The sequence below is a fragment of the Sarcophilus harrisii genome, chromosome 1 (genome assembly GCF_902635505.1).
Source record: "Sarcophilus harrisii chromosome 1, mSarHar1.11, whole genome shotgun sequence".
In the NCBI taxonomy this organism is placed as follows: Eukaryota; Metazoa; Chordata; class Mammalia; order Dasyuromorphia; family Dasyuridae; genus Sarcophilus; species Sarcophilus harrisii.
Window position 1 is genome coordinate 130920553 of NC_045426.1, and position 24957 is coordinate 130945509.

At 36.9% G+C, this 24957-nt stretch overlaps 1 protein-coding gene across 3 annotated transcripts in view; it reads right to left on the reverse strand.

Moving 5' to 3' along the window:
• Positions 1-15453, reverse strand: part of DAB2 (DAB adaptor protein 2) — a 65076-nt gene extending 49623 nt beyond the window's left edge. Inside the window, exon 1 of one of the 3 annotated variants that reach the window (XM_031964453.1) lies at positions 15371-15453. The gene's annotated coding sequence lies outside the window, so the exon portion shown is untranslated. Of the gene's footprint in view, positions 1-15210 lie in introns of all 3 variants that reach the window. The other 2 variants (XM_031964434.1, XM_031964443.1) reach the window with 2 other exon arrangements.
• Positions 15454-24957: the final 9504 nt, after the last annotated feature.

Here is a 24957-nt window from a genome sequence, read left to right on the forward strand (position 1 = left end):
TCTTTTCTCTAAGGCCCTTTATCATCCTAGTATGGACATTCTCCAGCTTCTCAAAATTCTTCCTAAATTGTAGTGCATAGAACAGAATACAATACTTTCCAAATGTGGTTTGACCAAGAGAGAGTAATAATAATAATTATGTTTATTATATTATATAGTTATTATATAATAACTATTATTATTATTTAAATAATGCTTTTAGGCTTGGCAAAGTATTTTTACACATGGTCCTCACAACAACCTTGGGAGGTGTTCTCATTTTATATGCAGGGAAATTAGGCTGAGTGAGAGAAAATATACTAATAGCTGGTGCATATATTACCTTAAGGTTTACAAAATTCTTTATTATCTCATGTGATTCTCAAAAGAACCTTGTGAAGTAGGTGCTATTATCAATGATATGCCCGGGGTGACATAACTATTAAGTATTTGAGGAAAGATTTGAACTCATGTTTCTATATCTAATGCTCTATTTATTACCAAGACCCACAGCCTATTACCTCTTCATTCCTAGAAGCCATGCCTTAGATTTCTGTGCTGATTTATAGACAAAATTACTAACCCTACAAAATTGGTTCAAAATAGTTACTGCAATATCTGTATATAGATAGCAATCTACTCCACGGAAAAAAAGCAATTTTAAGACAAATTTTAAACTCTTTTAATTATTTTTTCTCATTAAAATTCAATTCCATCTTATATTTGCAGTGCTTATGTATTTTCATTTTGAGGTAAAGGGCATGGAAACAATTCCCTTGTATATTACAAAAGTATGTCACTATTTCTACCAGATTATTTGTAGTTCGAATTCCAAACACTTGAATACTAACATCTCACTGTATGTATGCTACTATGTATTTTTTCTTGGCACCGAAAACTTTTTTGTGAAGAGACTGTTAATTGATATATTAAATTATTTTTAACATTAAAAATATATATAGTGTTTAGATTGCATTATCCTTTTTGGAGGTTGCATTACAGTACTAACATATTGAGTTTGTAATCCACTAAAGCCCCCAAATCATTTTTTTTAGATGAACTATTGTTTAATTATACCTCCTTTATCTTGTGATTTTGAAAAAGATGCTATTTTATACCCAAGACTTTAGTTATCTTTGTTTAAAATCATCATAGCAGAGTCAGCCTAATATTTTAGCCTATTGAGATTTTGATAAAAATATTCAATAGATTAGGTTCAGAATTCAGATCCCATTGATACCTCACTGGAGACTTCTTGTTAAGTTGATATTAAATTATTAATGATGGGCAGCTAGGTAGCACAGTGGGTGGAGTATCAACCCTGAAGTCAGGAAGACAAATCTGGTCTCAGACACTTAACACTTCCTAGTTGTGTGACCCTGGGCAAGTCACTTAACCCCAATTGCCTTAGCCAAAAAAAAAAAAAAAAGTCATTAATGACGATATTTATATTTAAAGTTGTCATGTAACTAGATCCAAATATAACTGTAGCATTATCTAGGACACATATTTTTGCAAAAGCATCAATCAGTATGACAATTTTTCATAGCAACCCCACCTTCTACAAGAAGTCTTTCCTAGTCTCTCTTAATTCTAAAGCGTCCCCTCAGTCAAGATTACTTCCTATTTATTCTATAGATAGCTGTGTGAGCTCCTATATGTCTTTTCCTTTCTATGTAACTCCAGCTCTTAGCACAGTGCCTGTGGTATGTAGTAGGTGCCTAATAAATGCTTAATGACTGACTTTGTGAATTACTTTGCTAAAAATCTAGTTGAAATTACACTTAAAGGATTATCTACTTATGCACATTGGGTGAATTAAATGGAAAAGAATGTTTTGAAGCATGTTAATTTACATAATAACTGTAAGAATTTAAGATTGTTACAATCAGCATAAAACAACTTTTAAACTGATGCAGTTGGATGATGTAATGGATGGAATGCTGGGCCTCAAATAAGAAAGACTCACTTTCAACTCTAGCCTCAGAAACTTATTGGCTGTGTGACTTTGGGCAAATTGCTTAATCTGTTTGCCTCAGTCTCAACTGTGAAATGGGGATAATAACACCAAGCTCCCATAATTGTTGTAGTGCATAGTGCCTGGCATATAGTTAGCACCATATGTTTATTTTAATTGTTATTATTTTCCTAATGTGATGTCACTGCTAGGAAATGAATGAACATGGCACACTACTGTTTATTAGTTTGATAATCCCTGAAAATTAAGAAATATAATGCAGTTATGTTGGATTTCTTTGTAGTCACTTTCATAAACTATTCTGAAACTTTTACATGAATCAGAACCAATCTTCCTGGCATATCATTTGCAGATATGTCATTTCCACTCAACCCCAATTGTGTGTGTCTGTGGGTGGGGTCTGTGTCAAAGAGAGAGAGAGAGAGAGATTGGGACATTTAGTTCTCTTTAGACTTACTGTTTTCTTTTTTATTATGTAGTTTTTAAAAGTACCACTTATAGAGGGTCATCTACCATTTCTTTTTTTATTGGAAGATGTAGTAGATTATTGCCTAGTAACTTGAATTGATCAAAATTGATTTACTTACCTCTTTCTATCTCTTAGCCATTGCTACCTACTCACTTATTTTAGACATCAACTCCTTGATAATCATTTTTCTTTTGTTCTATCATTTCCAATACAAAAAAAAAAAGTCATTCTCTTTGTCAAGGAGAAGCAAATTACAAAATCTTGAACATTGGAATATACATTATATTTTGAATGTGCTCAATCCTAAACTTAAAAAGCTATGGTTCTAAATTTGCCTTCCTCAAAGTGTCAAGTAAGAGGACAGAAGAATAGTAAGAGAGAAATAGCTGAAGAGACTTAGCTTGAAAAAGAAGAGACTTGGCCATTCTTCAACTGACAAATGGTCAAAGGATATGAACAGACAATTTTCAGATGAAGAAATTGAAACTATTTCTAATCATATGGAAAAATGTTCTAAATCATTATTGATCAGAGAAATACAAATTAAGATAACTCTGAGGTACTACTACATAGTTCTCAGATTGTTTAAGATGACAGGAAAAAATGATGATAAATGTTGGAGGGGATGTGGGAATACTGGGACACTAATACATTATTGGTGGAGTTATGAACTGATCCAACCATTCTGGAGAGTAAACTGAAACTATGCCCAAAGGGTTATCAAACTGTATACCCTTTGATCCAGCAGTGTCTCTACTGTGCCTGTATCCCAAAAAGATCATAAAAAAGGGAAAAGAAACAACATGTGCAAAAAATGTTTGTAGTAGCTCCTTTTGTAGTGACAAGGAACTGGAGACTAAGTGGATGCTCATCAGTTGGAGAATGGCTGAATAAGTTATGTAGCTGAATGTTATGGAATATTATTGTTCTATAAGAAATGATCAGTGGGATAATTTCAGAAAGGGTGGAGAGACTTACATGAACTGATACTAAGTGAAGTGAATAGAACAAAGAACATTTTACCCAGCAACAATAAGATTATGTGATGATCAATTGTGATGGCTCTTTTCAATAATGAGGTAACGAAGTCCATTCCAATAGATTTGTGATGGGAGAGCTATCTACATCCAGAAAGAGGACTGAATGTGGATCACAATATAGTATTTTCACTTTTTTTTTAGTTGTTGGCTTGCTTTTTATTTTCATTCTCATTTTTTCATTTTTGATCTGATATATTTTTGTGCAGCATAATTGTGGGAATATATATATATATATATGTATTTATTTATGTTTAACATATATTGGACTACTTGATGTCTAAGGGAGAGAGTGAGGGAAAGGAAGGGAGAAAAATTTTGGAAAACAAGGTTTTGCAAGAGTGAATGTTGAAAACTATGCATGTATTTTGAAAATACAAAGCTAAAAAAAGAAGAGATTAAAAAAAAAGAAGAGACAGATTCAGGAGATGTGCTAAGAAAACAAAGATGTCATGGACCACTTTAAATATTTGGTGGCCTCTCACAAAAAGAAAACAGACCCATTATTTTGTCCAAGAAGGAAAATTTAAGATGAAAAGAAATATTGATTTAACAAAGAAGGAAGAGTTATCCTCCTTCCCTTCCGAGAAACATCCAACAATGGAATAAATTGTCTTGATATGAACTTAGACTCCAAAAATATTTTTAAAAGGCTGACATACTTGTTAGGGATATTGGAAAGGATCCTTGTGTTGTACCAGAGGATAAGTCTATAGAACCTTTCTTCCAAATATGAGAATTATTGGGAACATTGGGTATACAAACACACCAAAGTCCCAACTTTTTAATATATATAAGCAAGTGGATCTGTTGGGATAGACAAAAAATGGGGAGAGGGATGGAATAGAATCTATGAGTTTGGCTTATTTCAAATGTCTGGTTGGTTGTACTCAAGTATAATTTTGAGTTTAAAGCATACTTGGGTGATAGAACTTTGACTAATTCTGTTCTATTTCCAATACATTATTCTAGATTAAGATAGTTATATAACCTTTCCTCCTCTCCACAAAATCCAGCTATCTTAAATCAGTAACAAAGTGACCTCTTTTTCCCCACAGGAATGACAGTACTTTGTTCAACTTTTACTCATGGTTCCTAACTACAGTATCAGCTTGTATCTTCTCTAGAATGAAGCCTCCATGGAAGGCAGAAAGATTGCCTTGTACAACTTTGTATTATTTGTGCCACCAGGCATGCAAATACTTGTTTGGTGAGATTTTGCTTGTGGTGGTAGATAATCATGGAAATTTGTCCAATGGAGCAGGGAAAAAAAAAACCTTAGGGCAATACAGCTGGTATACCCTGAGCACCTCAAGCTTTCATTGCCATAACAGATTGAGTGGAGGGAGAGAGAAACCCCAATATATTATTCCACTATACCCTGATCCCTGATTTCTCCTATTATGAGGAGTAATAACAATTTTTAGTATCATTTATTTGTAAGGTATTGATGGTATACACACACACACACACACATACACACACACACACACACACACACAAAACAACAACCCTGAAGTAATCCTTTCCTTCAGGGAGTCACAATCTATTAGGGAAAGGGGGGATACAACATGTTCACAATTCCAAAGTAAAATTTGAGGGGCAATGTCTTCTCTCAGTTAACTCCCCAACTTGAGAACCTATAATAATTCCTCATTAATTCAATGCCAGACTCTCCTGATTATGGAACCACATCTTCCAACACATATATCCACTACCTGAAACATATTTCTTCATAGTTTTATGCCTTTGTTCACACAGTCTCTTTCTACAGGTTTAATTCAAATACATTCTTCAAGGTCCTCCTCAAATCGTTTTTTTCACAAAGCCTTTCTGGATAAGAGATGTCTGGACTATAATTTCCTGTTGGACTCATCTTGCCCAGCATTTGTCTACACACAATCTTGGAATTATTGTCTTGTATTATTCCCTAGTAATTTTACTTAATTTTGTATTCAAACAAACTTAGGTATTTTGAGTAGTAATCATTCATGTAAAACTGAATCTCCTATGTGCATTTCATTTGCATTTAAAACTTCAAGGGATAATAAGGCTTTTACACAAAGACTATTTCAGAAGGTTAAAACAAGCTGCTGAGAAAGGTATTAATTATTTCATATCTTTTTGCAGTACCTAATAAGCCCCATGACTATTACAAAAATTAAGTACAAGCCTCAGGATGGCATTTAAAGTTCTCCCCAGTATGGTCCCAGGCTCCTTCTCATACTCCAATTGAACTAAATGGTTAGATATCTCTTAAACACATTAGAACCTTCCTGCTTGTTCCTTTGTTCATGCCATTTTTCAAACTACCCTCATCTTCACCCAATAAGGAAATGGAATACTTGAGTTTAAATTCTACTTCAGACACACAGGTGGGGAAATTGCCTAATCTTAGCAAATTATGTAAGGCACTGAGAAGTTGAAGAGATGATTTTAAATTCCATTGATAAAGGGAATTTCTTCATCTAGAATTTTTTTATACTAATGAAATCACTGATCTAGTCCTAAGACTCAGAAATATTGCCCATAATTATTCTGCTAATGAATATTGTGATAAGATCTAGAACTTCATGATGTTAAGTCCTCCTATTGAAATCATGATGTCAACCTATCCTTAAGCTCCATTTCAAATACTGCCATCCTGACTATCCCAGCTAGAAGTATAGTTTGTGTGCCTGCAGTCTCATAAAACTTTGGACATACTATTCATACAGCACTTGAACAAAATAATATGTGCTTTGGGTTATGTTTTACTCCCTATTAGATTACAGCCTTCTTAAATTATTTATGCCTCTTTCCATCTCCAGCACAGAGTCTTTGTATAGAGTATTTCACACATGAGTTAAATGGGTATAGATCACCAATAGGCCACAAATGAAATTTTATAGATGTTAAGTTGCCAGTTTATTATGTAAGTATCATTACAGTCCAAAACATTTTTTCCTATCCCAGATGTTAATCTGAACATTTTGTACAGCAGGACTATTAATACTTTTGACAGGAAACATGACCTTTTTGGCAATTATGGCTTTCCATCAGAACTAATAATATGGATGCACAGCCATGTCTGGACTGATACTTAGGAAGCTTAAAAGAAATTACATTAAGCTGAATTCCCTATCTTCTAACAAGACACAGTGGTTTAAGGATATTAGTGTCACTGTACATCTGTTGAATGCTTTTAAAGGGGAGGTTTGTTGGAATTACTTTCTAGATATATCTGAAAGTTTAAACAGCTGAGAAAGTTTCTCCATGGGCAAAGCAAAAATACTTGGTGGACGTATAGGTGGGATACTGGGGTTTCTAACATTCTTGTCAAAAAATTCATGAAAGCAAATTGACAAATTATGAATAAGATCAAGGTACCTGAAACCAAATGAAAATGAAAATTCACCATTTTCCATGTGTCATGACTATTTTCATATAAGTTGTTATTAAAAAGCAGGGCAAAGAAAAAGGAAAATTTAACTGTTTAATTTACTGTATGCTTTAGCAAGGTTGGAAGAATACCATAAAAAGCATCTATATGGATGACATGCTGTCCAAAATGAGGCCATTTCAGAGTTTTGATAAAGGAGCCCATAGCATTTCAAGAGTCTTTATATCAGGAAACCTTATCCTAAGTCATAAGAAATGAGGTTGATTATTTACTAAGTATAAGTACTTTGGTCTAAATCATATGAAAAAATTGAAGTTCCTCATTTTGATGTGTTTCCTGGGAAGCAAAGAACATATTCTTCCCCAAATCATTGCAACTGGAGTCATTAGATATTCAGCAATGAAAGTTATTGATTCAACAATCATTTGTTAAGCATGTACTACTGCAAAGCCTACTGCTGAACCTGAATGGTGTTCTTGTAATGAGGGGAGAGGCAGATTAGGACATTATCCTTTATCTTAATGGGATTTAATCTTTTTCCTAAGGGTGGATGATTTATTCCTCTTTGGAAGTGTGATGCCAAAAGGTCCAAGGATTTGTGGGGGATTTTGGTTGTTTTGATTTTGGGGGGGAGTGGGATGGGGAATGGGGAGCTTAGCAATGTTCTCAGATTATTCTATATAATGCTAAAAAATCCAGTTTAGTCACACCCTTTAAAAGAATGCTTACGCCACACACAAGAAATATGAATTTTGTAACAGGAATAGCCTACAAAGATAGCTGACCTAGCAATTAAATTCTAGATTGCAAGTGCCAAGAAAGCAGAGATCATAAAATTTCTACACTTTGTATCTCTCTAGTTCCTAGAACCATGTACTGAAAAATGTAGACATTTAGAAAGAATTTCTTGAATATCAAATATGCTAGGGTGTAGGCTGGATGCTTAGTTGACTCTCTTGTCTGCCATTCCTACACTAACAAGATCTGATAGAGTATGAAATTGGCACATCTCCCTTGCTCGAACATGAGTGACCACTGTGAAGGTAATAGTGGAAAATCTATTGGAAATGCTGTTGTTGTTGTTTTTTAAACTTTAAGTACTGAGTCCTGTTTTTAAACAGATTTTGGACACACTTGGAAATATTCTCCTCCATTACTTCCTTTAGAATAACAATTACTCCAAATTGTATCCTTAGTCCTTAGCACAGTGTCTGGCACGTGACAATAAAGAAGATTTATTGATTATTCTCTAGAAAAGTAAACTTTCCCAGATTTTCCATTTCCTAATGTACATACTTTAACATGGAATACCACCTCTGAGTAATTATCCCTATTGATATGAAGTCAGAACAGTCACAAAACAAAACAAAACACAAAACCCCTTACCTTTTGGCTTGTACTACAACTTCACATACATTCTTTCATGTCTCCCAGTGAGGTACACAGGGTATTATATTAATGTTGTTGATGATGCAAGAAAAACAATTAAATGATTTTTCCCTGGGCACACAAACTAGCCAGTGACAGGAGAAAGCAAAGAGTTGGGTCTCACAACTCAAATCTTTGACCATTATACTACCCTTCTTTAAAAAAACAACAATCAAAAAAATAACCCAAACTCCACCCTCTCTCCTACCCTCCAGACATATTTGAAAGCACATTAGAGAGCATGATTTAGTTATCTATTCAGAGATGCAGATTTAGTTATCTATTTTACTAGAGGTCATTTAGAGCTAGAAGGAAACTTCGAGGTCATTTAGTCCAACGTCCTATTTAATTTTATTGATGAGAAGAACTGAAACTTTAGGAAGATTATATAACCTGCTTTAGGTCACAGAGACAGAATTTGAATGCTGTTTCTGTGATTCTAAATTCTGTGTCTCTCTCTACCTGACTATTGGTCAGGATATTTCCTAACCCATGTCCTGATTTTTAGTACTGGGATTGGGATCCTCAAAATTTAGGTCCCACTCCTTGAAACTTATTAAATTTGCATCTGTGTTCTATAAAATAGAAATAAGAATACTGTACAATGCAGACGTTAAATAGACTTATCATTACACAAGAGAAGTTGTAGCTCTTGGGAGGAGACAGAAAGACAGAGAGAGAGGGAGGGAAGGAAAGGAAGACAGAGAAAGAGAGAAAAGGAGAGAGAGAGAGAGAGAAAAGGAGAGGAGAGAGAGAAGAAAGGAAGGAAGAAATAAAGAGAAAAAGAGAAAATCAATGGAGAAGTAGGGAAAAAGAGCTGACAAATCAGGAAAACCTAAATTGCAGTATCAATTCTAAAGCATACTAGCTATGGGACCCTGAGCAAATCATGGGATTTCTCAGTACCTTAGGCAACCTTTAAGATATAATAGATGCCAATCTTTACTAGTAGAGGAAATTTTCTGATATGGATTTCCCTGTGCCACCTGAAATCATGATTCTAGTTTACACCTTTTCTTCTTCCTCCCCCCCCCCAAAAAAAAGGTAAAATCATAGCATGAATGAATACATATCGAATACCACCACTCCAACTTCCTAATGGAGAAACAAAGCCTGGCATCTCCAATACTAAGAAATGAAGCAACACACATGTTCCCTAGAGCTAGGGATATGTCATCATGAAGAACTGAAAGGGGAAAGGGAAGAGGAAGAGAAGAGGTAAAAGTCGATGCCTGAAAATGTGGTTTGGACAATTTAGAACCTAATTTAGGTTTTTGTTAAAATAACCAGCACCTTAAATGCACTTTTTATTGCCTCATCATTTTTTAGTGATCTAAATTCATCCAGTTTGCTTCTCTCATCCCATTTAGGGCTATCATTTATACTTTGGCATTTTTTCTAACAAGATTTCTCTCCTTTTCTCTCCTCTCCTTAGAAGTGAAGTCAGTCAGTATTACTAAGTACTGCAGCTGATCCATAAAAGAAGCAAGGTGAGAAAGATTACAGTTCTGGAAACATGACAAAGCAGTCAGGTTGTATTATATTGTATGCCTTGGGGTAGTTCAGCAATCCCATGAAATAACATAAAGGCAACACATCTACTTCAGAGTGATACAGCCAGTTTCACCAGCTTGAGTGTTATGCAATAGAGCGAGGCCTTAATCAATTAGAAGGGGCCTGTTGAGGACACATCACTAAAATTCCCTGAATTTAAACCTCTCCTACCTAACTTTCTGGGAAGTTACTCTCCCACCTTCTCCCAGGGATTATTCTTGGCTCAACTCTAATTCTTTCAGATTTTTGTTTCCTTATGCCTTTAATATAATTTAACTTGTTGCCTGACTCCAAAATACAAGCATGCACCTAGCTCCTCTTCCTAAGTGCCAGTGCTTATAGTACAAGGTACACTTAGTCATTAGGTACTTTGTACAAATTATGGGAGTGGGGCTTATCCTAAACCCATTTATCAGTCCAGCCTTAATTTTGAACCCCAAAGTCTCCTAGTGATCCTTTCCATCTTGTTTGTTAAAAGATTTTTTTAGTAGGAAAAAGATTATGAAGAGTAATAAAACAAGAGATAGGGGGAGGAGGCGGGGGAAGCAGACAGGGAAAGGAAGATTATAGTTCTCCTTGCCAAAAGTGTCACTCTCATTTTAGGTCAGGAAGTGATTTGTCCAGACTCCCTCTGACTCTGGAGTCACAGACTTTCTTCAAGGCTCAGAAAAGGATTCATGAAAAGGAGCTATCGTTGGCCATGTGCCCTGCTGTGTAGGCAGCCCATCACTCCACAGATGGCTAGCCCAGTCACTGCAATTAATATGGGTGGTCCCTGTTTCCTTACTCTTTCCATCCAATTCAGATTTTTTGAGAAAGGGCTTTTTTTATTCTTTTTATGTAGTTATGGACATGGTGTGTAGGGGAAAAGAGTAGGTTGGTAAAATACAAGTAGGAAAGATCATTTAGATCATGGAGAGTCTTTTGAACCACAAGCAGAGACGTTTTTGGTCTGGTTTGTACCAATGCAGAGGACAAATCTGCTTCCCTTGTTTATATTAAAAGGTCTGAATGCTTGTCTTTATTCGGTGATATATGATACCTAACTATGAAGCCTCAATAAAATGAATATTTTACAAAGAACAGTATTTATTTACTTGCATAGTGTATGTGGGGTTCTGGTTAGGGTGGAGGTTAAATTGGTTTCTTGCTCAATACATATTCTGATGAGTTTGTCTCTATTACCTTTCCCAGGCACTGACCTGATCCATACTGTATTAAGATGTATGCATTCACTCAAAAAGTTATCCAACTGTACATACCCTTTGATCCAGCAGTATTACTACTGGGCTTATATCCCAAAGAGATCATAAAGAAGGGAAAGGGATCTGTATGTGCCAAAATGTTTGTGGCAGCCCTCTTTGTAGGGGCCAGAAACTGGAAACAGAGTGGATGCCCATCAATGGAGAATGGCTGAATAAATTGTGGTATATGAATATTATGGAATATTATTGTTCCGTAAGAAATGACCAGTAGGATGATTTCAGAAAGGCCTGGAGAGACTTAAATGAACTGATGCCGAGTGAAATGAGCAAGACCAGATCATTATATACTTCAACAACAATACTATATGATGATCAATTCTGATGGATGTGGCCATCCTCAGCAATGAGATGAACCAAATAAGTTCCAATAGAGCAGTAATGAACTGAACCAGCGAAAAAACTCTGGAAGATGACCATGAACCACTACATAGAACTCCCAACCCCTCTATTTTTGTCCGCCTGCATTTTTGATTTCTTTCATAGGCTAATTGTACACTTTTTCAAAGTCCGATTCTTTTTGTATAGCAAAATAACTGTTTGGACATGTATACATATATTGTATTTAACTTATACTTTAACATATTTAACATGTATTGGTCAGCCTGCCATCTGGGGGAAGGGGTGAGGGGAAGGAGGGAAAAAGTTGGAACAAAAGGTTTTGCAATTGTCAATGCTGAAAAATTACCCATGCATATATCTTGTAAATAAAAAGCTATAATTTAAAAAAAAAGTATGCATTCAGATTAAGAAACTACATGATGTATTTGAAAGAGCAATAGATTTTGAGTTAGATGTCACTGATTAGTTTCTCAGCTCTGCCAAGATTTAAGTGACTGGCCTTGGACGGGTCTTCCTCTCTAGGCCATTGCTTCTTTATATTTAAAATTAATTCATTGAATTATAGATAGTGAGCTGGAAGGGACTTTAGATCTCTTAGAGGTCATTCAATCTAATCCCTTTATTTTACAGAGAAGGCCTAGTGAGGCTCAGTGAGATTGTAATTTGCCCCAAATCAAAAAGGAAGGGCTTTGATTTGAATATACACCCTGTCACTCTCAAATCAAGTACTCTAAAGTTCCTTCCAGGTCTTAAAAATGTCTAGGATTCTATGATCCCAATGACTATGTGGCCATTTAGCCACTATGAAATCAAAGGACATCTTCTCCTACCTCATGCCTACCTCCATAGTAGATTAGAATACTTAACCTCTCATGTTCCTAATGCATATATTAGTTTTCTTTGGGGTACAGAGCCACTATTTAAAAAACAAACAAACAAGATTTTGATCCAAAACACATCAACCATACCATCATAATTAATTTAAGTTTCTGGTCCAGACTTTCTTCCAGCTCTGGAATTGCAATGGCTTGGATTCAACTTAGTGTTGCATCGCAGAGCCAGAAAACATTTTAAAATACCACTTTCTTTAGCTCAGGTGTTTCATATTGACATTCTGCTTATGCTCACTCAGAAGTACAGACAACTGCATGTTTCTGCAGCAACCAGCTCAGTCTTCCAAGTCAGGCAGACTCCAAGCCTCTGCAACTAGTTATCTTTATTTTAAAGACCAGTAAGACAATGTTCAACCATTGCTGAGTTTTCAGATTGACTGAGGAATAATTTTTTTCCCTACAAATGGGTAAGCATTTCAACATCTTAATTTTTTCCATTAAGCAGAAACAAAAAAGGGAAAGTCTGAAAGGCTGAGATTTAAAGTAGAGGAGAATATAGCCACAAGCTAACCTATGAAGGGCAGGCAGGTTAGTAGGCTAAATTTAAGTTTACCAACATCAAATGACAGGAATGAAAAATAAAAATTAGAAAAACAACAACATAGTCACTGCCTTTGAAGAGGCCCAAGTCTCAAAACATAATGCTAATCAAAAATCCAAACTGCTAAGCATGTGTTTCTGCCTTCTCTTGATCTCTAAGTAATAAACAAGAAGGAATGACTTAGCATCTCAGTAATGTTCCCAACTAGCCAATCAGCCAGACCCAGAAGTCTTCAACGTCCCTTTCATATCAATAAACTGTCCTAGAAGCCATTGAGAATGTAAAGGAACAGAATGATGCATGTCATTTAGCCCAGAATTCATCATAGCGTGGGAAGAATGCAATTGCAAAGAAATTTAGATTTGCAATCTTAAACTAGGTCTTGAGCCCACCAGTTATTTTATATCAGCGTCTATTCTTCATAATTGTATTTTAAATAAATCACTTAACTTGCATTTTTAACACTTCTCTTCCCATATTTGTAAGAAATGGGTGTTACATATATACATCTGCACACATAATACACAGTCAAAGCATCCACTCCATATTTGAGATTAAAGGAGTAGGTGACAAGTGAATGGTTTGTAAAAACTGTTCAAAAGTTCAGAGAAAAGATATTAAATCCAAGTTTTCATAAAGATACTTGAAATTTAAGGGGGAAAAATGGAGAATGTCAGCAACAAAGAGCATCTTCCTTAAAAGGGACAGACGATTGAACTGCATGGTAATCTTTTCATACTGCCTTTTTAGGAGAAACTGACTGGCCTATTTTGTCTCATTAATTAAAGAGTATTGATGTTGTTTTCCCAAACTTTCTCTCCCCCTTTCCAAAAAGGATTAAAGAAGAAGTTGCCAGGATCTCCTGAATTTTCAAGCTCCATAAAAACTTATCTCCCTCCTTGTGATTGAAATCTGTCTCAGAGTAGTGACAGGGCCCAGAACAAATAAATGAGGAGTCACGACAAGGCTTCTGTTGTAAGATGCTTGCTTGTTTTGGATCCCAAGTGTCAGCAATCTGTCTGGTGGTTTCTATATGTTCTCCTCCCTCTCTCCATTTTAAAAAAAGAAGGGGGAAAAACAACCTGGCACATGTTCTTTCCTATGTGGGCAGGAAAGCTTATGTTGGAGAAGCTACATAGGAAAAGCATACTATGTGTCACACTAAGAAAAGCTACTTAAGACAGTTAATCCGATACTTGGGGAGATTTCTCCCCCAGCATTTTTCAGGTTCTGGCCGAGCTATTCTTGGTTTTTCCCTTCCCCCACAACGACCCGGGCCAAGAAGTCCCATCAAGAAATTACTATGGCAATGCTGATATTTTAAAACTCAAAAAAGTCCTCTTCTCCATCCAGTCACTCCCTGCCTTTCCCTTCTGCCATATTAAAGTTATTCACTGGCTTAGAGAAGCTAGTTTCTGAACCTCACGTTAAATTTGGGAGGGGTTGCCAGAATTCCCTCCCTCCAGCTAAGGCTTCAGTCATTAAAAAAATAATAATCTCAGCAAAGTTCTGAGCCAGAAACCGAAGGCAGAAATCACTCTAGCCCGTGGGGATGTTAAAAAAAGAGACACCTAACACCAAGTAACACTGAAAACCGCTACATTCATAGCCGGCCACTGAGCTTTTTTGTCCCCCCTCCCCCCCCCAAATCCTTTCCATTTCCCGTCCCCCCTGTAAGTCCAGCCAGTCCAGCCCACAGAGCCCACCCGCCTCAGCGCCATCCCCATTCCAAAGGCGGCGCCGGCGATAAGGCTTTTTCAACCCTTCTAACTAGTCGGTCCTATTCCTCCGGCAGCTATTGTTTTAGGACCGACCTCAGCACGAGAGAGCGAGACAAAGTTAAAGAATGTTCAGTCCCCGCGCTTGTCACTCTTAGCTAGGCAGCCCCAGAGCCGCACAAACCAAGTCCTCCCTCTTTGTTAGTCAGCGAGCAAAAACAAATACATCGGGGAGCTAATTAGGCAGTCATCGGAGAGGAGGAAAAGCCTCTACCAACAACGGTGGCTTTCTAAAAGCTGCCGGCGTCCGCCTCCCCGTCCTCTGGAAAAGGCAGTCGGGGTGTCAGTTTCCTTCCTTCCCTCTCTCCCTCTCCACACAGCCGGGTTTAAGCCCGAGCTCCGAAGGGAAGTTCATTCACCACCAGCCCTGTCTCTATGCAGGCTTCCAGGACCACCAGCTCCCACCGCACGTCTTCAGTCTTCTGGCTCAGCTAGTTCCCCACAGCCTACTCTCTATGGGCCGGAAAAACCTAGCCCAAATCCAGCTCTGGACTTCCAAGAAGTGAAAGCGGAGAGCAGAGGTAGGAAAGGAAAAAAGGGGAAAAAAGGAAAAAAAAAAAAACACACCAGAAAATTCAGCTACTCACAAACTAACTCCTTTCAGCTCCGAGCATGATTTCTTTTCCCCACTGTTCCCCAAACCCTCTGCCGGGCGGACTGGCCAACCCCGCGGGCCGGTTAAATACTCGGCTGTACACTAGGCTCCCGAGCGGAGCTAGCCACTCACAGTGAGAGATATGGTTCTAATCAGATGCTGGCAGCTAAGGACTCCCCAGGAATGCGCTGTGATGTTTTTGCTGCTCCAGCTTGGTTACTCCCCCTCAACGTGTCTGCCGAGTCTTCCAAACTTAACTGTTTATTAACTCCTGCCTAAGCCACCGAAGGATCTAGTTCCCTGCGGTGCAGGGACCCAACTAGGGGCGGGAGGAAATCCCAGCAGTATAGTTAGCTCTTGGTACAGTGAGATTTATATTAGAGGCAACATTTCAGATAAGGACTTTTGGAGAGGGGGCAGGTAGGAGTGGAAGACAACTTGTACCCCTCTGTGGCAGCTCGAGATGATGTGGCAATCGGCTGAACCTAGGGCTGGCTGTAAGGCCCTTCCAACAAAAGGCTGTCTGGAATTCTGGCGTTCTGGCTAGTGGAAGTGGGATCTTGCAGCTATTAAATACAATTAGAGTCTTTAAAGAGGCTCTACCCCTTTGAAAGACTATCCATTTTATTTCAGAAGTGGATGAGCTTAAGGGGAGGGGAGGCATTCGGTGGTTTTGTAATATGAATCTATGCAAATGTATTTATACATAAGCACACAAATAGAGAAGATATACTCCATATTGTGGGTATGCACAAAATAATATACATGCAGGTATGAAAACAGTTCCCTCCTCACATATTCTTTATAAACAATCTCCCCTCTTATTTATAGCCTAAACATTATATATGCACTATATCAATAAAGATTAGATTTATAGAACTCTACTGTATAAAATGTATATAAAGTTACGTGCATTCAAAACAATCAGGGGGACCCTCTGATTGATTTGGTGAGTCCTCCAATCCACCCCTGAGTGAACAGGGGACACACCAGTTTTCTAAAGGGTTCTCCTGATCACTCCTGATATATGCATATAGTAGTAGGCTTTTTCTTTGAGATTTTTGAAACTGTGTAATAATCCATGGAAAATAATGTATAGTGTAGAGGAAGCATTATAGCAATACATCTTAAAATGTATTTGCTTATGACTAAGCTGGATTTATACTAGGTATGAAAAAGACTTTTCTACTTTAGGCAAATTAGTATAGAAGGTACCATGTAAATGTCCTAAAGTTGTCACACAACTCATATCACTGGAAGTTGAATTGAACAATGCCTTAGGCAACAGTGATAAATCATATTGCTTTACATACTATTTAAAAAATGTTAAATGTATTCTTTCCAATTTTATTCAATTAATACTACTTGTTTAGAGTGCCATATATACTCTCTTCCCCTCCCTGCCACAAACTAGTGTTAATACTTTGTAATGTGACATCTATACAAGCAACATACAATTATTTCAGTATAACACTACTTATTTAAAATTATTAAATCATTATTTGAAAAGACAATCCATATGAAAAAATGTTTTAAAATTAATTTTCTCTCTTTATTCTCTCTTTCATATCAAAATCAAGCATAGCAGTATTTGGTAAATTACATAATTTTAAACCCTGCTAAGAGAGGATTGGTTTGTTTTATTGATTAAATAACCCAGTGGATAGTAGATGTGCATTTCATCTCTGGAAGACTAGGGAGGAGGGAGAAGGGCCTATTCTGGCTCAAGTCACATGCAATATATGTTTTGTGGTCTCAGCTTAGTCCTGACAATAAAACCACTTTGTAATTTGGGGTAGCTCAGTGTGACTGGCAATCTCCTCTCTGAAGTAGGTCAGGCATGGAATAGCAAGGGTGCAGGGGTGGAGAAGAGGGTCAGGAATGAGGTGGAGGATCACAAATGGGTGGAGTAGTTTACCTTCCACTTGCTGGAAGTGGCCCCAACTTTCACCTTTGGGAGTGGGGTGACAGTTATGAGGACAAGAGAAGGTAGACAAATATAGAAGTATTCTCATAATATCAAATATTTTTGTGTTTTAAAATGATTATTAGTCCCTTTACGATAAATATAGGAATTTTAACCTTATTAGGTATTAAAATATAGTAGAGGTTTTTAGTTATTTTATTTTTCAGGATACATCATTATATATTCTTTATATTTTAAGTAATAATAGTGATGGTAGGTATGGCATACACACACATGCGTATATAGTCACAGGGTTACAAAACTTATTAAGGTTTACAAAGCTTTTCTTGCATGTTTTCTTTTTTCCTAATCAACAACAGCTTTGTAAAATAGATTCTCTAAATAACATTTTGATGTTGATAATACTTATTGACAATATAGTCTGATATTCTCCTGGACAAGATGAGTTCCTTGTCCATGGTGGAGGTGGTATCCAAGTCTAATTCTCATGATCCAAAATGTAGCATTTTCTACTACCTCATTGCTGGATTTATAAAAAGAACAAGGGAAAGATGACCATTTTATTTCATAAAAAATAGAATGACATCACTGTCTTAATGGTTAGAATCCCATTTCTTGAATTTGAAATATATTCTTGAAACAATTCAATATTTTAATTTTTTAAATCAAAATATTAATTCTTAGAAGATATAACAAAGGGATTATTTTAAGGAATCTCAGAATAATACAATTTAAATTCATTTTTCTTTCTTTGTTCTCTCTCTCTCTTTAAAAATCAAAGTCAGGTATAGCGAGAAATCCCTGAATAATACAATAATTTAGGATGATAGAATTTATGGCAAGAAGAGATCATCTATTCTTATTTTTTTCATATTACAAATGAAAATTTTTAATTTTGAGGGGCTAAGAGAAAGGAAATTACTTGATTAGGGACATACAGTTAATAAGACTCAAAGTTCAGTTTTTTTGACTCCAAGTCTATAACACTTTTCATTACAGCATACTTAATCTCTAATAAACTACAATATCAAGAGGTTTTTGTTGAAAATTCTTTCATTTTGGCTCGCCCGAACAATGTAAAATGAGCATCTTAATATTTTTTTAATTGAAATGTGGAGAGCTGATAATGGAGATTCTCAGAATATCTTTTTGTATCTGTGGTGCTCTGATATTGCTTCTGGTAGAGATCAATGTTCTACTCATGTTGTTTTGGGGAAAAAGTTAACTCTATTTTGGATTTGGTGCAATATTGCTTTATGTCACAATAGGCAAATCACTTTTCAGCAGGTCTAAAATTATCTTCCTTACATCTGGAAAATCTCACCACTACTTGTTCTGGGGTTGCCTTTCCAGATGTTAACTCTGTCTAAACCCCACTCTTCTTACCACATTGAAATTCAGGTTTGGAAAAAGGAGGTGGTCAAGATTAAGTGCAAACTTTAAAAGTATAGACCTTGCATGACATTACCCCTTGTACAACCCTGGTCTGAAAACATTGCTTCCACCAGAGGGAAGGGGGTAGTTAATCCTAGGATGGCTTACTGAAGAATGCATAGTTTATTATTAAAGTAATCTTTTAAGATTTTACTGGAATGTGCTTCCACAGCAGTGCTACATTTGTGGGTTATACTATGTGTGTGTCTTCTCTTCCATAATTAAACTTTTTTTCCCCTTTTACTTAAAAAAAAAAACTCTGGTACTTTTCTCTTGATCCCCCCATTCCTAACCCCCTATCCCCACTTTGGATTCTTCAGCTCCTTGTGAATTTTTAAGTGGTACTTTGGAATTTATCAAAAGATAAGCTTGTCTGTGCTCCTGTAGGCCTTGTCGGCAGCTACAGATTTTCCAGCTAAATGTGGAATGAATGGCTGGATTTGGAGAATATAGCAGGTAATATAACCTTCCCCCTCCCACCCCTTCCCAGTTGAAGTAGAAAGGAACCTGGAGGAGAAGTAGGAGGTGACAAGGCCATGACTATCATTTTAAGTGTCACCTTCTCTGAGACTTCAATGGAGAGAGCTCCAAATCCAGAGGCCAAGAGTCCTTGGAAACACAGCACCTATCCCCCTTACCCATACCACTGATCCAGTTTCCAATTTGGCCTCTGCAGCCAAGGTTCATATACATGGAAGCTTCCATTAAGGAGCCTGCCTCAGGATGGCCTGCAGACCCCACCTTCTCAATACTTCTAATCCTGAAGACCAGGTAAAGAAAAATCTTGCTACCAAAGCCCTTAGCACTATTAAATGCTTCAATCCTAATTTGGAAATGATTTTATTAATGCAAATGACATTAAACAATGTGTCATCACTAATCCCTAAGCATCACTGAACTGATCCATCCTGCTGTTTGTAGTTGAAACCTCTTATAAGTGCTCCCCCCACCCCATTAGAATGGGAGCTCCTTGAGAGCTTTTATATTTGGATCCCTAGCACTTAGCTCAGTGCTATGTATATAGTAAGTGCTTTTCAGTTTTTCATTTATTAATTCATTTCTTTGTCACAAAAAAATGCAGAAATGGAATGTCATTCACATTACAGCAAGATTGTTCTTATTATCCTTAGATGAATTGGCCTGCTGGGTAGATAGTACAAAATTGGGCATGTCCAGGAGATTTGTTTAATGGCTAGAGGAGGCAACACTTTGGATCTTTCTACACTTTAAAAAAGAAAACAAATCAGCCTAATCTTCTTGAGCTTTGGATTTTTTTTTTTTTCTTTTAGACTAAAGACTTCTTCAGGGTAAAGACTACCTTCTGTCCCATCCCCATGTGTCAATCCTGCACCTAAGGGCTTGTAATGACCTAATAAAAAGAGTGCCTCTGCACCTTTAGGAAGGGTTATTTACCTAAATCTGCTCCTCCCAACAAATCCAGTATTCTTATTCACACCATCATCATTTACCTAGGCTTTTATGTTTGAACAGTTGGAGTTATATTTTGCTCTTCTTTCTCATATCTCAGATCTAACTGATCATCAAGTTTTGTAATTTAAATCTTCACAACATTTCTCCCTCTTATTTACTCCTTTTTTGCTACCATTACAGACAGTATGCCTGGTATTGGTCTTCAGTGACATCCAACTGGATTTTTGCAACGGTCTTCATATTTGTTATTCCTTCTACATGTTCTTTCCTCCTACAATCACTTCTTTATTTCTAGACTAACATTATTTATGTATATATCTAGTCATCTTATTTTTCTGTTAAAATTTTTTCATTAACCCCTTATTCTTTCTCAAATAAAATTTAGATTTCTTTGCCAGAAGGTTAAAAACTTTCTTCAATTTGTTTGGCACACTTTACCAGCTTTATCTCAGTGTTCTCCTGCATCCATTTTGGTTCTACCCAAACTGGCTTGCTCTCTGCCCCTGAATATTCCCTGTTGTTCAACATTATTTATGCTGTTTCCTGGGCCCTTCTCCACTTTTTCAACTGAATTCTTTAAAGGCCAAACCCAAATGCTTCTTCCTCCTTTTAGAACTAAGACATCTAGTGTCATGCATTCACATATGACAACAATAATAGTAATACCAAAAACAGTAGCTGACATGGACATGGAACATACGAGTCTACAAAGTACTTTATATGTTATCTCATTTGATCTCCACAGCAACTTAGTGAGATGGATACTTCCAAGCCAAGGAGAAAGGAGTGGTTTGTTTATTATTTGTAAGGCTATCTATAATAATATAGATATCATATATTATTATATAATAATTATATTATAATAGATATTATATATAATAATATAGATATTATTATCTCCATCTTATAAATGAGAAGACAGACATTCAGAGAGGTTAAATATCTTGTCCATAGTCATATAACTATTAAATATAAGAGATTAGATTTGAATTCATGTGTTCACTACTCTCTCTATTGTATATTATAGTTTAATAGCCAGGGCTAAAGTCAGGAAAGACTACAATTTCCAGGAGGGCTGAGCCTGTAGCATAATGATTCCTTCAGAGAAAAGAAACTCAAATTTCTTTTTTCCCTCCCTCCTTTCCTTTTTTCTTTCCCACTTATTTGGAATTATTTTAGATCTCTCACTATATTGCTAAGAAGAGCTAATTGTATTATAGTTGGTCACATAATCTAGCTGTTACTATGTACAATGATTTCTAGTTTCTTCTCACTTAACTCAGCATCAGTTCATGCAAGTTTTTCCAGACTTCTGAAATCAGCCTTCTCATCATTTCTAATAGAATAATAATATTCTAGGACCTTCTTATGCCATAATTAAATCATTCCCCAACTGACTAGCATACACTCAATTTCCAATTTCTTGCCATTATGAAAAGAAATGCTACATACATTTTTGCACACGGGAGTCTTTCCCCTCTTTTATGATCTCTTTGGGATACCAAATACATTGCTGGATCAAAGGGTATGCACAGTTTAATAGCCCTTTGGGCATAGAGGAACTCAAATTTCCATGAAGCCTATACACAGATGACCCAGGTTGATTGAGGATTTTAGAAAGAAAGAGTCATATGATTTAGGATTCATGGAAATCTTTGTAGGTTTGGGCTACAAGAGTGGAGCGTCAAGTTGGGACCCTCAAGGGTACCATGAGCCACATTAGAACGAGTAATACTAGTGGCAGGCCAAAGCAAGCATTCCATGGAAGCTGCAAGTGACCAGACAAGTAGGATCACAGTGACTCGTGTGCTAAGCACAGAGCCTGGCATAATAGGAGCTTAAGAAATATTTAGTGATGGATGGTGAAGGCACACTAACTAGAACAGATAGTAAGATCAGTCAGTAGATCCTACAAAGATCCTACGTTGTCTACACTGAAACCTCCAATTCCTTTACCATAGAAAAATGTATGAAAAAGTAATGGGTATAGAGGGGCTTCTTTCTTAAACTGCTCCAGAGGAAAAAGAAAGAGATTTTGTTCTCTTGGAAATGAGATTGCTTTCTATTGCTTTAATAGTCATGTCTTCCCCAATTAACTGTTATCCTGTTTCAGTGTCCTTCCTTGCCTAGATTTTTGGCCTCTTGAGTTATTTATGAAGTTTCTATTTTTTCAAATCTGATAAGAGCAAAATTGAACCAGGGAGATAAGAAATCATTAGAAACTTTTCTCTATGAACCTGAAATGGGTACAGAATGGATTAGAGCATGGGTTACAACTGTAATTTGGTACTAGATCTTATTCTGCCTTTTAGAAGAGAAGGTCCTAGGGGATCATGCTGCTCCCATTGAGTACTTACCAAATATTTGTTGAATTAAATTGAGTGGGTTATGGGAAGTCTCCCTTAAGGTAGGGAACAAGGTTATTAATTAACTAATTTATTTAGATGGTAGGGTGGGATTGAAACTCCAAAAGCTACTGTTTATTAGGAGGCTTTATAATTGAGTCAAATAAAACTAGCCAGCACATTGCCTGGCTCATCATAGTGATAGAGGGCATTTATATATAGCACTTTAAGTTTTACAAAGTGTTTTACATATATTGTTTCATTTCATTCTTAAGCAACAACCTTGTGAAGTAGGTGCTATTATGATCTCTATTTTACAGATGAGGAAACTGAGGCTACAAGATGCTGCAACTTGTCCAAGGTCATACAGCTACTATCTTGTGAAGATCGCGTATTTCAAAATCAGCAGGAGTCAGGAGTTCAGGTTAGGGGAAAATCGTCAGTCTTTATTCTCAGTGAAGAAGGATCGGAGGCGGAAGAGAATCGGCAATAGCAATGTGTGCAGCTGAGTCAAGAACCTAGCTAGATCACCAGCCACACGACCAGGAGCCAGGAGAATGGACCCAGGCCCAATCTCTCCCAGCTTCTCTTCCTGTTCCTCTCTCTGCCTCCACCCACCAAAATCGTCATTTCCTGTACAACACATCAGGACTTGCACAGAGAGTGGGCAGGGACCATTCTTTATCCAATCATGTATATTAATAGAGTATAGTCCAATTACTATTTAGCCTCATGTACTTGGGACCTCAGTGCATCAACTCAAGCCTCAGCCCATTACACTATCTGAGACTGAATTTGAATTCAGATCTTTTTTACTCCAAGTCCAACATCCTAGCTACTCTGCCACCTAGCTACATAGTAACTTAACAAATTCTTGTTGATTGAATGAATTTTGCTTAGAGTGACTTGATGGTGACTTGAAAATTGAAATGATCCAACTTTGGTGAAGTAGCCTGACAAAAAAGAAATCATATTCATTTTTGTGATCAGCCAGAAGCAAAAAGCTTTGAAATCTCAGAGTAGACCTTAACCAAACAGGATAAAGTAGCAGGAATTAGAGCCACTTAGAGTGATTTTTGGGTAGAATTCTTTTACAAACTCTTGGGACTATCTGAACCTTGGTATTGTTGTTTCTATAAATACTCATTTCCATTACAAATAAATGCCTTAGAAAAAGGTACTGTGGTAAACAGCAAAGGACAGAAAGATTAGGGTCAGGGCATTTTCATGAGATATCTTGGCAAATGGGTATCACTAGGTGTTTGGGGGTCATGAGGGTAGTAAGAATATTGAAGATATTAATGATAACAGAAGACTGAACTGTGATTAGCTTGCTTGAATCGAGCCAGGATTAAGAAAATAGACTGATCATGAGAAATGAGTTTTGAGCATGGCCCAGAGTAGAAGTGGAGGCTTATTTCTCATTATTTGAGGATGGACTAATGATAGAAATCAAGTGACAGATTAGAGGGAAAAGTATCCCAGAATCATACAATCTATTTGGGAGGCCATTTATTCTAACTCCAGGATTTTATGGCTGAGAAAACAGATCTATAGAGATTAAATAATTTATCCAATAGCACACAGATGAGTGACAAAGGTGGGATTAGAATTCAATTGCCTTAAACTCTAAGTTAGTGCTTTTCCCACTGATCCATAGTGAATAAGGAGAGGAGAGAAGAGTGGAAAGTAGAAATAATTCTTTCAGAATTAAAGATCAATAGATTTCTTTTCACTGCACTACATTCCTTTACTCTCTCTCCCTCCTTATGTGTCTCTCTTCTCTCTTTCTCTTCTTTCTTTCCTCTCATTTTATCTTTGTCTCCGTCTCTTTTCCCTCCTATTTTCCCTTTCTCTCTCTTTTTCTTCTCTTTCTCCTCTGCTCCCACCCAAGTTTACTCTGGGAAACCTCCAAACATACTTATGTTTAGTTTTCCACAAATGTGTGGGCAATAGCCCATAAATATCTTAATGCTGTTCCTGTGGAAAAGCTGGAGAGATGTGGGCTCAATGAAAGTGCAAATTAAATGGCTTTGGACCTCATAGACCAGCCAAACAATCTCATTTGAAGGAAGCATGGGAATAATTGTATTTACAATTTGTAGGGACCTTCCAGATCAGCTATTTTAATCTTGGGAGACCTTGGCACAAGGGCCATCTCCAATGGTCCTCATCTATATCTTGCTACTAGACCCAGAAGCCTTTGGAGGAGAAGAAGGGCTTTGCAAAGCCCTCCCTCACTTAAATCCATTCTACTAGTGAGTCATGGCATTACCTCCCAGATAATTATTCTTTTAGAAAAAAAAAAGGACAAACAACAATCCTATTATTGTACAGCTAAAGACTTTGAGGCCAGAAAAGGTCTTGTAGACTTTCATTTTAGTATAAATGGCCAGAGCCACACCCAAAGGGGAAACAGACCCTCCCCCCATGATTCCAAATCCAGTGAGCATTCTTTGTATTCTGTCTCCTTGAGTCCAAAGTTGATACTTCTCTGACCTTCCCTGTACTGTGTACTCTTGCCTAAGCTATGACCCAGAACCAGCACTTGGTGGGGTGGGAAAGTGGAAAATTCTTTTGGT